Source organism: Lissotriton helveticus, chromosome 1_1 (assembly GCF_964261635.1).
Source record: "Lissotriton helveticus chromosome 1_1, aLisHel1.1, whole genome shotgun sequence".
Classification (NCBI taxonomy): Eukaryota; Metazoa; Chordata; class Amphibia; order Caudata; family Salamandridae; genus Lissotriton; species Lissotriton helveticus.
This window is the reverse complement of record NC_136057.1, coordinates 1,953,610,841-1,953,621,204: the sequence shown is the minus strand read 5'-3', so window position 1 is coordinate 1,953,621,204 and position 10,364 is coordinate 1,953,610,841.

Here is a 10,364-nt window from a genome sequence, read left to right as displayed (position 1 = left end):
TCGAGTTACAAAAGTATTGTGACAAAAATATCGAAGTCAAGAATATCAACATCCTCCCTACATCATGGTAAGTACAAAAATATCAAAAAAATATATTGCTGTCAAAAATTATTGTTAAAAATATCGTCTTTTTAATGTTAAAAAAATAATGTAAAATAAAGTACATAATACATATATTTAAAATAAACATAGTTAAAAATATTTTAAAATGTTTAAAAATGATAACTAATACATTTATTGTAAAAGAAATTAAACATACACATAAAATATAATATATATATATACTTACTTAATAATATTCCTAAACAATTATTTTAATAACTTATACATTGTTAAAAACATTTTATAAATTATAAGTACATATATACAGATACAACAATAATATAAATAAAAATATAACAAATATATAAATCAAATAAAAAATTACAATATTTGTAATATTTCTTCAAATAAATTATACACTACATTAACTTTAAACAGTAGAGAAAATATTGGATAGTGGAGGGAATACAATTACTATTCCAACTCCAGAGAGTGCAACAGTAGGGAAAGTGTTGGATAGTGTAGGAGTAAAAATTACTATTCTGACTCCACGGAGTGCAAAAGTAGGGAAAGTGTTGGATAGCGTAGAGATAAACATTACTATTCCCCCTCCAGAGAGTGCAACACTAGGGAAAGTGTTAGATAGCGAAAGGGTTTAAATTACTATTCCCACTCCAGAGTGTGCAAAAGTAGGGAAAGTGTTGGATAGCGTAGGGGTTCAAATAACTAATCCAACTCCAGAGAGTGCAACAGTAGGGAAAGTGTTGGAGAGTGTAGGGGTTAAAATTACCATTCCCACTCCAGAGATGGCACCAGTAGGGAAAATGGTGAATAGCGTGGGGGTAAAAATGACTATTCCCACTACAGTGAGTGCAACAGTAGGGAAAGTGTTGGATAGCGAAGAGGTAAAAGTGACTATTCCCACTCCAATCAGTGAAACAGTAGGGAAAGTGTTGGATAGCGTAGGGGTTAGAATTACTTTTCCCATCCCAGAGAGTGCAATAGTAGGGAAATTGTTGGATAGCGTAGGGGTAAAAATTACTATTCCTACTCCAGTGAGTGCAACAGTAGGGAAAGTGTTGGATACCGTAGGGGTAAAAATTACTATTCCCTCTCCAGAGAGTATAACTGTAGGGAAAGTATTGGATAGCAGAGGGTTAAAATTAATATGCTTATCAATAAAAACATTTTTTTATTAAATAACAAATTAATAATTAATTAACAAAAAATTTATTATAAATACCAATAAATAAAAATGAATACTTACTTTAATAACATTAAATTACTTCCCACCCTTCCCCTATAAATCCACAACCTGCTCCTAAAATAAATTAACACAATTAATATAATGAACAATTAATCAATTATTACAAATTAAATACCAATTATTAATTAATTATCAATAAATGAATCATCAATACTAATAAATAAAAAATTATAATTAATTAATTATAATAAATTAGTTCACACCTTATTCCCCTAAAAACACACAACCCGCTACTAAACAAAATGAACACAATTAATATATTGATCCACTCAATTAATAAAAATTACTTACCAATTAATAATTAATAAACAATCAATTAATTATCAATACCAAAAAATAAAAACATTAATAATTAATTTATTATAATTAATTTACTTCCCACCGTATCCCCCTATAACCCCACAACCCAATTAATACAATTATCAATTAATCAGTTAATAAAAATTAATTATCCATTAATAATTAATTAACAATAAATTAATTATCAATACCAATAAATAAAAATGTACAATTACTTTATTGTAATTAAATGACTTCCCACCCTATTCCCCTATAAACCCACAACCCGGTATGGAACTAAAACGCAAAATTTTATTGAAAATAATTAATAATTCCTAAAAATTATTATTTAATTTACTATAATTAAATTACTTCCTACCCTATTCCCCTATTTACCCCCAACCCGCTACGGTACTAAAACGCAAAATGTACTTTAATAAAAATGACTAACTTTTAAAAATGTAATACATATATTTTAAAAAAAATACAAAAAATACGGAGCACCTACATATAAAATACATGCTAAAATGCATAACACTAATATAAACATCAATATTATTAACAACGATTTTCGCAAACGATATTACTAACTTCGATATTAACAAAAACGATATTTTTTACCTTCAGGTCACCGATATTCTTGATGTCGATATTCTGTCCCTCCAATATTTTAAACTCGATATTTCTGTAGGTCGAAAAAAATAACTCGATATTATGTCTGTGCACCATATTGTCTGATACTCTCCAAAGGGTATACCATACTGTGCACTTATTATTATTATCTAAAGTGATTGCAATAAAAAATTACAACAAAAAAGGACATTAGAGACTGATCTAAAACTTTACAGACTGGCTGAAAAGATCTAGGCCCTGATTACGTGTATAGCTGCCAAGAGATCACCGTACCATTGGTGGTGGTTCTGACTGCCGCCTTCTCTAAGGTCTAACCAATTGATTACAAGAAGGGTAGCCAGATAGCCACAAGACCGCTGCAACTGGCAGATTCTAAAATCCCGCAGCGGCATCTGTCGGGGAAGCGGTGGGCTATGGAAGTGGGGCTGATGCCGACACCGGAGTGGCGATTATGACCGTTTCGCCGACCTTTACATGGCTGGGAACCCACCATTAAAAAGTCAATGGAAAGGTGGGGAAGGGCCCCAAACAGGATCCCAGGGTGATTTTGCCCAATATTGACTGTGCATGGAGGCACATGTTGTGCCCCCCTCTGTTTACACTGCTGTGGGTGCCCTGTGTGCCATGCACGACATGGTGCATGATACACAGTGCTGCCGATGTGCAAGTTGCGCTGCACTGCGGCGGCATGTGCTTTAGGCTTTCTTCATGAGCCAAAGCCTGCTGCTGTCATTCCACAGCTGCCGACACAATGCCAGCCTGGTGGTAGTGTCATAATAAGGCAGTCAGGATGCAGCCGGCTCATTGACGTTCTCCCGACCACCGCAGCAGCCATCCTGCAGCCGGACCCCCGAAGTCGTAATCAGATCCTTAAATTTATGTCGATGGCGTACCTCTCTCAACATGTCTATGAACGAACTCATCAATGTCCCTCATTTTTAGGGTATTGAAATGTTTTCAGCGCATAAGCATAGTAAAATTGAGAACATTGTCCAGGACATATGTTTAATGACAATATTATCCAAGTTACACAGCTTGTTTCATTGTGGTGATGTTCTGAGGAATTTCATAATAGTGAAGCCCGATTTCTGGCCATGGGGAAAAGGGTCAAATCTAATTTGCATATGGCTGGGTCTAAACTGGAATGGCATGGCATGCAAAACAATGATGGATTTCACCCAGATCTGTTAGTGGGGTTGAATGTTTGAATAATTCAGCATTCCGTCCATCAGGTTTTCTTATTGCTGATTTCTGGTGCTGGCATATTTTCAGTTTATTCTTTTGTCCAGCAGATAACCTGCCAGAGAAAACACATGATATGACAAGGATGACATAATGTATGCTTATTAAAATACAAGGGATTCGATTTTAGGGCACTAGCTACGGACACCAAGAAAGCCAATGGGCAGATTAGTGCCAGAACCTCCGACAAAGTATTTGGATAGCAGAAAGCAGAACAGTTTTGTATTCTGTCTAAGTTTTGTTGATTTTGCAGGAATGGATGGCTGTTAAAATTAGGGAGACCTAAATGTGGTGGCATTAAGAAAATATAAACGCCTGGCTATGTGTAATGATATGCAGCATTAAGGACAAGCCTGTGTCCCTTACTGTAGGATGCAAGGAAGCCCTTACGCATGCAGGTAGCTCGGACACAATTAGGATATGTTTTGTCAACTTAAGATATGACTATTTACAGCTTGAATGCTGAGTAAGGATAACCTGTCAAGAGCATTATGCGGCCCTCAACGAAGGAAGATAAGTGAGGTGCCTGTTAGAAAGTGAGAAAAGAGGATAATTTTACCCAAAAATCATACTAAATTGGCTTAAGTTCAGCTGAGCTATGGTGCTCTTGCACACACATATGTTAATGGTAATAGTTACTTATACCTGTGAGAGAGCACAAACCTGGAAAAAATTGTATAAGTGCACCATATTTACAAGCACGTAGTTAGTTTTAATATACATTGCACTAGAGTGTCATATATCCAGAAGTGAAATATACAAGAGTGTTTAAGTAGAGTAACAGTAAACATAGCAGTGTGAGACTAATGTAGAAATGTTAGAATGATATGAAACCTCACGTTTCTTATGTTAAGTGACTGTGTGTAAAGGAAGATGAAACCTTACAAACCAATGAAGATGTGTAGGCCGCATGGCAATTCACAGTAGAGATAAAGTGCTGCTAATTAACGTGAGACGTGGTTAACATTGTTTTCTAAGATATTTACTCATTGAATTGAAATATATTTTATATAGATGTGTCGCATTATATTATAGAGTGTTGGTTGAAATACTGTTTAAAGGTAGAAATTAAATGTTTCAGAGGAGCAGAAACTGTTCTAGGTATTCCTGATAGGTCTGAAGAGATAAAGTCATTTCTTTTGATCTAAGGGGGCTCGTTAAGGGGAAAGTCGTGCTAGGCACTAACTGCAAATCCTTTCACGTGTTTTATGGTCCAAGATATGGTGGAGGTTGGAATTTGAGGCCCACAGTACATGTGTCTGTTGCAGGTGCGAGGAGCCCTAATCAGTACTGTGATGAACAGTCCCTTTGTTCAAGAGAGCCAAGCGCAGGCCTGGAGGAGTCTTCAGGAATTTTAGGGGGTACTGTCTCGCTGGAGAAGAAGCCTGGGAAGCAAGGTCAACTTTAACGAGGGTCCCGAAGAGTATCATTATGGAGTTTGCCGCTCAAAACTGCACCACGTGAGGGGCGTCCCGAGGGGCGGTTCTATTGGAAATGTGATTTCGTATTAGGGACAGCGACCCGGGGAGGAGAGCAGAGCAGATGATTTTGGGAGCCTAAGAGAGCGGTTGGGTAGGCAGATAGGGTGAGCACAAGATACTGATTTACAGAAGAGACAAGGAGGAGTGCGTGATCTTCTTAGGAAGTCACCACAGCTGACACCTTTTGGGGTAAAGATCTTGTTAAGTAGGGATGTCACTTAGTCTAGTGTAGGGACAGACTAACCTGAATTTTCTTTTCTGTAAATGACTCTCAAGTTGCAACTTACAGCGATTCTTGCAACACTCATGCTCTTTGAAATAGTTTTGATAATTTCCTTTTGTCGTTTGAGAATATTCAGAGAGTACCTTTTTGTACTAATACCTGTATACCTTTTGAATCTTATTCTGAGATGTTTGTATCTCCAGATACTTTTGACTTTGAATTAAAACTTTTTAACCTTTCCCAGTGGTAAGTGATTCTTTAGAGTGGTTTAAGTTCTTAATTGACTAACCTAGTAGCAGATTGTCTTTTACTCAATGACAGGTACCAATGATTCAGTCGACAATATTGGGGATCTGGTAAGGTAACTAGAGACCAGAAACCCCGCGTTAACAGTTGGTAGCAGATTAGGATGGTTATCTTCTTGAGGAAGGTAATCTAGGCTAGGTTAGTTTACCCCAAGGCCCCTAGAGCTAGGCATCGAGAGATGAGCAACGGAAGAATCGTGCGCCGAGGGTGCTGACGGTGCGAGAGAAGCAGCAGTATCGGAGGAGTGAGTATAACAAGGGTCATGCGTGAACAGGTTGCGGTGTTTTGTATTGTATTTGTATTGTAATGTCTTGCGGAGTTGAATGCCTGTAGAGTGAGTGAGTGAGAGAAGGTTGTGAGCGCGCGCAACCTGGTGAACTGGTAAACCTGGTAAACGGGTAAACTGGTGGGAAATCTTAAGTTCAGGCCAGAGCTTAAGTGGTTTTGGGTGTATCGAACATCCAGAGTAGTTGTCGACCAAGGTACGGAGGTCACGAGGTACCATTGACCGCCGTGGGACCGAGATAGGGGGAGTGTAAGAGTGAGTGTGTGAAGTAACGGACGCTGGTCGAAAGTTACTGTGTGTAAGTAACCTATCAGAGAAGGCGATTGTCTGGAAGTAAACGGAAAGACATTTCGTCAAGTTAAGGTGACAACTACAGAAAGACTGTGGGCGTACAGTCAAGAAAAGTGATCGCTTGGACGGAAGTAATCATTTTTCAGAGTATGAATGGGATGTATGCATGACCGAGGAGACGAGCTGAAAAAGGAGGGGAACTGCTGCAAAGGGGGACGGGTGACGTTGGTTAGAGCCGCGCTGTGATTGAGCGGTTGGTGTGACGTTAGCTAGAGCCGCGCTCTGGTTGGGCGGCTAGAGTGACGTCGGAGAAAAGCCGCGCGCGGATAGGCCAGTTAGCGAGAACAGCGCTGAGATTGGTGGATTGTCATCAGGAAGCAAACAAACGCGGAGAAAAGAGAAATCATGAAGTGCTTTAAGTGTTTGAAAGGGATTTGTAAAAGAAAGAGAAGTGAATACTATTACGGGGAAGAGGGTACCCCAGCTCATTATATGGCAGCGAATGTTGGGCTGCATACCATATTGTGGATTGGGGCTTGGAATAAGCTTACGGAAGGGAACGAGGAAATGCAGTTCCCAAAGTATGGGACGTTTAAGTTAGAGGTGTTACATCGGCTAAAAGCAACCATGTCCTCATTGAAACCCCCACCTAGACCAACCCAGTTTGAGGCCCTTAATGCATGGATTAGGGCGGCACACGACAGAAATTCGAACAGGCGTCAACAAAGACTGACGCGATCGGTAAGAGCAGTGCGAGATTCTAAATGGGACGAGGATGCAAAGAGATGGAGGGTACAGGCTATTGAGGTGGATAAATTGTATCCAATGAGGGAGGTGGCAGGAGAAAGGAACCTCATGGAAGAGGATGAGGAGAGCGATTCGGAAGACAACTTGATAAACAGATTGCTGATAGATAGACCACCTCCGAGAGTTGGGGAGATGGAAGATAGAGGACTCGCAAGGGAAGATGGGGCTGCCATAGAGGGGTTTACACCACTCCCTATATCGGAATGGACACCTATTAAAGGAGAGGAGACACCTCAACATAATACAGTACAGAGTGTAGTGGGAAGGTTTGTGGTACAGAAGACGCCAAACACCGAAAAGGTGGAGTCTTTTGGATTGCCAGATGCTCTTCAGGTGCCTGTTACCATAGGACCTATAGTATCGATCTATAACCCTGAGAGAGACAGAGAGGAAGAACAGAGGCGGGAAGATAGAGAAAGGATTGAGATGGAAAGGAGGAATAACATGACAAATGCATGGAAGCAATTGCCAGGATCGGTAACATGGAACACCCCATTCGATATGACTGGGGGTCCCAACACAGGACAGGGAGGTCAGAGAGGACCGATGGACCTGAGGGGACCACGGCCGAAATCCTATACAGAACTAAGAGCTGACTTGAGAGAATGGGATGGGTCCGCAGTAACCCCGAGTAATAGGTCAAGAGCAGAACCCGAGTGGGAAAGCCGAGGTAACGGGACTGTATCTCATTGCGGGGCTAGCGAAAGCAGTCAGGGGAGAGAAGGTAAAAGTCAGGAGAATAGAGGAGTTACACGTTCTATAGATGGGAGGGAACAGCAGGAGCAGAAAGGTCGAAGCATAGAGTGTGAGGAGATGTCCTGTCTCTGGGAGAAAGGTGGAGACCAAATGGTACAAGCATACCAGAATAGGTTTAAGTGCCTTCATCATGCACTCGGAGAGGAGGTACAACATTGGAGAAAGGAGAACAGTGATAGGTCTCGCCATACATCGAGTAATCAGGAATCACAAAAGAATAGTGAGGAAAGGGAGAGTAATGGAATGTCTTACTATGCACCCAGAGAAAGCAGGCAGGACGGGGAAGGTGGGAATATGAGACGCAATGGAGTGTTTCACCATCCACCCCGAGAAGACGGAACTGCATGGGATTTAGAGAGGTGGGAGCATGGGAGGACTCCACGTAACTCACCTGAGCCCAGACGTAGGACTCGGAGCTGGGATGGGAGAGATGGGAATGAACCCCCTAGAGCTAGTGTACTGAAAGCTACAATAAGGACAAAGAGACTTGATGTCACTAGTTTAAAATCTGATTTGGATGAGATAATAGATGGTACGCTGCCTTTGGAGAGGATTGATTTGTACGAACAAGATGAGTTGCTGTTTATGGTAAAAGATGTTACTCGAAAGGCAAGGGCAACTCACGAGAAATTGTCTGAACTGGCAGACAAGTACGTGGTAGATTTGTCCAGGACAAAGACGTTACAGAGTAACCATAGGTTGCAGTATTCAGATCAAGACCTAGACGAGAAGAGAACTACAGGGTTAAAAACACACATAAGAGAGTTGATATCGGGAATAAGAGGTGGTGGGAACTGGACAAGTGGGAAGAAAGGTGGGCAAAAAGGGGCACTGTCAGACGAAGTACGAGAGAGATGTCTCTTGAAGGAAAGATAATGCAGATGGAGGCATTTCCTTTGAGAGAGATATCGAATGGGAATTATGTACATGTACCCTGGAGTAGAGGAGATTTAGCTGCATTTACCAACTCATTTCCGAAGTTAAGGGACAATCCAGTAGAGTGGTATAAGCAGGTAGAAAGGTTTGTAAAAATCTCGAAAGTATTGTGGATTGATTTGAACACCTTGTTTGACATCGTGGTCCCATCTGATTTGTGGACATCGTGCAAGACTAGTGTTGAATGGCCAACTATTGAACCAGTGAGGGATGCTCAGACAAATGGACCGTCCGAAATTGTCATGCAAAAGTATGAAAGGGTAATAGCTTGGCTGAAAGATAAGGTACCACCCCAGGACATAGATTGGGTAAAAATTGACCGAACAAGACAAGAACCAAAGGAGACAGTTCATGAGTTCTATGAAAGGTTGTTGAAAACATTCAAACAATACAGTGGACTCAATGTAATGGATCCCAAAGATATAGGACAGTTTGTGTCAAAATTTGTTTTGGGGTTGAGACCTGATATTTGTTTGATGATTCAGCAACATTTAATTTGTTGGCAAAACAAACCACTAGATGAAATTTTAAGGTATGCCAGATACTGTAGCGATGAGATAGATTCCAAGACAAAGAAAATGAAGGAGAAGCTGATGGTGGTGCAAATGCAGTCAGCCGGAAAGGGCGGACAGCAGAAACAGGGAACGGGGACAATGGGACGGAAGTCGAATGGCCAGAACAAGGATAGTGAAGAAAGCCAGAGACCTAGAATAGATTTTGCCACTTTAAAGAAAACGACAAAGTGCCACCAGTGTCACCAGGTGGGACATTGGAGACGCGAGTGTCCCTTTAACCCTGAAAATGGAGAGCTAGAATTAGAAGAGCAAGTTCAAGAAGTTCCAGCTCAAAAGGCGACAGTCCCAGGAAACAAGGTGGTCAAAGGGGGGACTTCGGCTCCACGAGCCCAGATTCCACAGCCACCTAAGATTGCGACGGGGGGAAAGGTTTTTAGACAAATGCCTCTCTTCATAGAGGAGGAAAAATGTTATTATATTGATCCATTGACGGGACAACGTGTGAGTAAAGAAGAGGACTGTACCCTCGGGGCAGTTCTAGAAGTGGATCAAAGGGGACCGTTTGTTGAGGCTGAAGTGGCAGGATGTCCTACAACGTTCTTGTTGGATACTGGAGCTACTTGATCAACTCTGAGATCAGCGGTGGTTCCAGATTTACCGATATCAGGGGAAACAATTCAAGTGGTAGGAGTCGCAAACAAAAGGATGACTAGTCCCTTGACTGAACCAGTGTCCGTAAAAATAGGAAACTATATGAATGAACATCAGTTTGTAGTATGTGATTCGAGTCCTGTATGTCTGTTAGGAAGGGATTTGTTGTGCAAATTGAATTGCACAATATACTGCACACCGCAAGGAGTGGAGGTACAGACTACAGACGATGATGCTACCTTCAAAGTAGCCAATTCAAAATCTTGCATAGAACTATATCCTACTCTGACTGTAGAAGATCTTCCCCAGGATTTAAGAAATGCAGTGGCGTCAGAGGTATGGGATTTCACAGGTGAAGAAATAGGATTGATAAAAGGGGTAGAACCAGTAAAAATCATGGTAAAACCAAATGCCGAGTATCCAAGAACGCCTCAATACAAATTGTCCCAAGAAACGATTGCAGGAATAAAACCCGTGATCGAGTCGATGATTCAACAGGGAATACTAAAAGAAATCGTGGATAGTCCTTGTAACTCCCCGATTATGGGCTTGCAGAAACCTAGTGGGAAATTCAGGATAGTTCAGGATTTACGAAAAGTTAACAATATAGTTGTTTGATGCTGTCCAGTGGTACCGAATCCATCAGTGA